The sequence below is a fragment of the Nannospalax galili genome, unplaced genomic scaffold (assembly GCF_000622305.1).
Source record: "Nannospalax galili isolate Female #2095 unplaced genomic scaffold, S.galili_v1.0 scaffold411, whole genome shotgun sequence".
In the NCBI taxonomy this organism is placed as follows: Eukaryota; Metazoa; Chordata; class Mammalia; order Rodentia; family Spalacidae; genus Nannospalax; species Nannospalax galili.
Window position 1 is genome coordinate 44438 of NW_008329714.1, and position 5305 is coordinate 49742.

The 5305-nt window shown below is 43.8% G+C and overlaps 1 pseudogene; it reads right to left on the reverse strand.

The window, feature by feature from the left end:
- Positions 1–351: 351 nt before the first annotated feature.
- Positions 352–5305, reverse strand: part of LOC103741062 — a 5935-nt pseudogene continuing 981 nt past the window's right edge.

Genomic DNA, 5305 nt, shown 5'->3' on the forward strand with positions numbered 1-5305 from the left:
TATCTGTTAAGAAAATGACTAACAATTGCTTGTTTTGGCTTCTGTAAACTTACTTCTTGCTGCATTTAAAGGTCAGTGTGACCCACTGTCCTTGCAACTGCTTGTGGTTTCTGCCTTTAAAAAGCTTCCCTTCCTCTCTTAGCTTCACTGCATTCCCTTACCTGGGCTCTGGAGACTGTCAGTCTTGCTGCAGCAATAAAATTTGTCTAATTAAAATCTGTATTGGGTCTGGTGGTCTTTTCCTGGTTGTCTTGAACTCTGTAACAGAGCCATCTCTCCAGTCCAGTCCAGCAAGCCTCCGCCTCCCCCTCCTTTTCTCCTTCTTCACAAAGAATCAACTTTATTGGACACTTTCTCTTCTTGCCCTTGCCAGTGACTTTGGCTGGTGTGAGGCATGGAGCTGTTGCTGTTGCCTGGTAGAGTAGAGATCTTGTTGACATAGTAGAAATCAGCCATGGAGAAGATAAAGCAGTTAGTGACACAGACTCGGTGGATGAGGCCAGATGCAGAGTGCCAACAGCAGACAGAGGAGAATCTCAGGGAAGATCTTTGCTTGGAATCCTTTACCAAAGACCAGATTCTCAAGATTATTGAAAGCATTGAGGGAGAAGATGATAAGGCCGGAGCCCAGCAGGCCCCCTGAATGGTGAGCCACTCGGTGGACACTAGCCGGCGGCTATATATCTGCATGTCAGCGAAGAGTAGCCAGGAAAGGAGGGAGGACAGCACCTACGAGGTGCTGGTACAACCACCATCATGCCCCACCTGTAGGTCTGGTCCACGCCTCTGGCCAGGAAAAAGCAGGAAGCTGCTTCCTTTTCCTCCTCCTCCTCCTCCTCCTCCTCTTCCTCCTCCTCACTATCTTCTTCTTCTTTTGTGTTTTTGAGACAGGGTCTCCCTGTAGCCCCAGCTGGCCTGGAACTCACTATGTAGACCAGGCTGGCCTTGAATTCACAGAGATCTGTCTGGCTCAGCCTCCCAAGTACTGGGATTAAAGACGGCTGCAAGCTTCTTCTTCTTCTCCTTCTTCTTCTTCCTCTTCTTCTTCTTCTTCTTCTTCTTCTTCTTCTTCTCTTCTTCTTCTTCTTCTTCTTCCTCTTCTTCCTCCTCCTCTTTTAATATTTTATTATTTTTATTTTATGTGTATGTGTGTAGTGCCTGCATGTAGGTAAGTGTACCCGTGTCATGCAATGCCTGTGGAAGACAGAAGAGGCTGTGGGATCCCCTGGAACTGGAGTTACGGACAGTTGTTAGCTGCCATGTGGGTGCTGGGATTCGAACCCGATCTTCTGCAAGAACAGTCAGTGTTCTTCACCTCTGAGCCATCTCTCCAGCCCATAGTAGCCATTTACTGATGAATTTTTTAAAATATTTTACTATTTTTATTTTATGTATACGTGTGTATTGCCTGCATGTGTGAGTGCACACATGTCGTGCAATGCCACGGCTGTCAGAAGAGGGTTTTGGATTCCTCTGGAACTGGAGTTAAGGACAGTTCATAAACACCATGTGGGTGCTGGGAATCGAACCCAGGTCCTCTGCAAGAGTAGTCAGTGCTCTTAACTGCTGAGCCATCTCTCCAGCCCCGCAAGCTGCTTCTTAATGGCACCAATTTCTGTAACAAATATAGCTTCTTTTCCAGCACATGCCTTAGATGGAACACTAAGCTTCTTAGTGCTTTTTTTTCTGATAGGGGAAGGAGTGGGGGTACATGTGATCAAAATACATTATATGTGTATATGAAATTCTAAAGATGTAATAAAAAATATTTTAAAAGAAAGTGTGGCGCATATAACTCATGGAATTTTATTTAGTCATAAAAAAATTAAATTATGAAATTTACTGGAAAATAGATGGAACTGGAAATCATTATGTTAAGCAAAATAAGGCCCAAACATACACCATATATTTTCTCTCATATATGGAACCTAGAGAGATGGGAGGTAGGAAATGCAAAGACAATGGAATGCATGGGACATAAAAGCAAAAGTGGGAAGTATTTGAAGGGTCAGGGGGACAGGAGAAGGCACCGTAGGAGGGACTTAATTGAAAAAAAATAGTGACACATACATGAAAATGCCTTAATGAAACTCATTAGTTTATATGAAAAATTAAAAATGTTGTCAGTCTTGGTGGCACATATCTTTAATCCCACCACTTAAGAGGCAGAGGACAGGATCTCTGTAAGTTCAAGTCCAGCCTAGTCTACACAGTAAGTTCCAGGCCAGCTGGGGCTACAGGGAAACCCTGTCTCAAAAAGACCAAAAACAAAAAGTGTTTTTCCAGAGGGAATCATATTAGTCCAAAAGGCTATATAACAGGAAATAGTGCCAAACAGGATAAAACTTCCTTTGAGTTGTTGGCCAGGTAGTCCAAGAGATTCCCAAAATTACACAGGCTATTGACACAGCCCTTGATTGCCTCACAGAACTTGAAGACAAGAACTGAAGACAGGACATACTTCAGACACAGGATTTGGAGCAATAGAGCAGGAACTGACCTGGAAGCCACCCACCCCCAAAGGCTATATCTCATAGCTTTGGAGAGCACTATGCAAGCCGGTAAGGAAGAACATCAATTGATGTTCCAACCTCAGCTTCAAGACCTAAAAACCACATCATTGACCAGCAGACCAAACAACATTGGTGCATAGTGGCAATTTTATCTTGGGAGCAATCAACAGCTACCTAATTGGACTTAAAGCCCACTCAATGGGAGGAAACTCATTTGTGGTACTGTAAACCTAGCTAAGTACACATGGCTGGAGAGGTCATAGATCTTAGAGTAAACCCCAAGGCTGGCACATCCCTAGACAAGTGTAATTTCTTACTATATGCAAAATATGGATCCTTAAATTTGCAGACAAGTATCCCAGTCACCACCCATCAAAGTAGCTTCTTTTTCAACAAGCAGAGATTATACAGAGGAGTTACACCACTGGTCACATACAGAGATTGTCTGTGAATTGCCCAAGTCTAAGTGGCACATCTATGATGTAACCTCTACACCTAAGGCTCTTGGAACATAGAACAAAGGATGAAGGGAACACTAATGTATCTTTCAACTCTCATCAATGAAGCCCCCTCATGCAACAGAGGGCCAGGAACACAAAAGATCACAAATGGCCAAAACATAAAGAATAAGAGTCTACAGAGTGTGGGTCTTTCGACTGGACTCCTATACTAAAATACACCCACCCAGGGCTTGGAGACCATTAAGGAAGAGGGAGTGGAAAGATTGTAAGAGCCAAGGAGGCGGTGCACGACCATACAGAAAGTCCCACAGGCTCCTGGGACTTTTCTCATATGAACCTACAGCAATGGTGTCAGCATGCACAAGACCCATGCAAACTCAAGCAGACAAAAACCCAGCACAGAACTGTGGAAATGGGCAGCAGGCTCCAATCTTAGTCAAAGAATTATTGGCAACTGATTACTGCTGGGTGAGGAAGAACTGATCTTAAAGGGGAGGACTCTAGATAGACTGACTAGACGACCTCAGTGGATGAACTTGCACTGAGGGACATCTGGGGACAATAACTTGACTCAAAAGGCCTTTACACAAATGACAGAATGTATGAATTCCAGTGGGGGGCTATGAGAGGGAGCCAATGGGGAAGGGAGTATAAAGATGATTATGATGTTCTGTATGAAATACACAAAAATTCAATAATTTTTTAAAAGAAAAGAATATAACTTCTTAGCACACTGAGGATGAACAGTCTGAGGTGGAGCATCCACAGAGAGAATTCTAATACAGCCATCCTTCCCATGTTCTGTGTGGTAGTGTGCCTTCTTGATATGGCAATGGCTGCATGGGTCTTGCTAAGTGTATTGTGACATATAACTAAGGCTGAGCCTCTTGAAGTATCTGTGGGGCGAATCCCAGGGTGCAGTTTTCCTATATGCAGTATGGAGTGGCATACTTTTTGATAAATGGCATCCACCATGTAAGTACAGAGATTCCCTGAGAATAGGTGTAGGTTTCAAGCAATTCTATGGTCCCCAAATTCTGTGGTCCCTGTAAAGGATGAAACCATCAGCAAGCTGCCATGGAGGTTGTGAGGCTGTTGTCACGTATTGTAAGAAATGCATCTGAGGCCAACATGGCTGCCCATAGGGAACTTGTTTGTTCTGTAAGTGAGGAATCACAGTAAATAAAGGACATGTGGCTAAGCACCCTGTGTTGGCCTCTGATGTGATGGGTAAAATTAGATAAAAGAGAGAATATGATGGAAGAACTGGCTCACCACATCTCTTACAGCTGAGAACCTGAAAGGAACAGAGAGTACAAGTTTGATCTGTGCTCAAAAAACTTGGAATCCATGGGGAATAGTAGGAGCATTGGGGGAGGGGGATAACTAACAGGGTAGAAGTGACAGAAGATGCCCTCAGTTCCTGCCTGTGATAGAGAAGAGGAAATCCATGATTCAACATGCAAATTGGGGCCTTAACAACTGACAGTCAGAAAGAAAACATGGTAGAAGTGATACAAAACACCCCTCAGGTCCATTTTGTAAAAGAGAAGGGAAAATCCATGGATTCAACATTCAGACTGGGGCCTTAACAATGACCCAATACAAAAATAATAATAATCAGGGAATACGCTCAGCACCCAACATGCTTGAATCAGGAAATACATTTATTTTTAATTAGTTTATTGTTTATTATTTTTATTTTATATGTATGAATACTGCCTGGGTTAGGTTTTAGAGAGCAGGCAGAAAAGTAGATTTGGAAAACAGACCAGTGCTAGGCCTTCAACAGAACACGACTGCATTTATTCAGCCCAGGGAGTGACAGCAGCCTTCTGTGGGGATGGAAGTGGCTATACTGGGGAGAGGGAGAGTTAGAGATTATATAGGGGCTAAGGAATGAGGAAGTGGATGTAGCTACAAGGGTCTGCGTGCAAGTACTCTTGAGAAAATTAGGATCTTCTTTTCCTGGAGCTGCTTGCTTAAGCAGGACAGGCTATCTTGAGCAACAGGCTGTCTCAACAAACAGTTCCCCCTGAGTTCCGGGAGTGACCGATCTGGGTGTGACTGATCCATAAGGCCAGCAGCAGTACCAGAGGCAGCCTGGGCATTCTATTAGCCTGCATGTATGTAAGTGCACACAAGCATGCAATGCCTGCAGAGGTCAGAAGAGGGAGGCTAATACCCTGGAACTGGAGTTACAGAGAGTTGTTAGCCACCATGTGGGTGCTGGGAATCAAACCCTGGTCCTCTACAAGAGTAGCAGGTACTCTTAACCACTGAGCAATCTCTGCATCCCCTTAATTATTATTTTAAATTACATTTACTTAT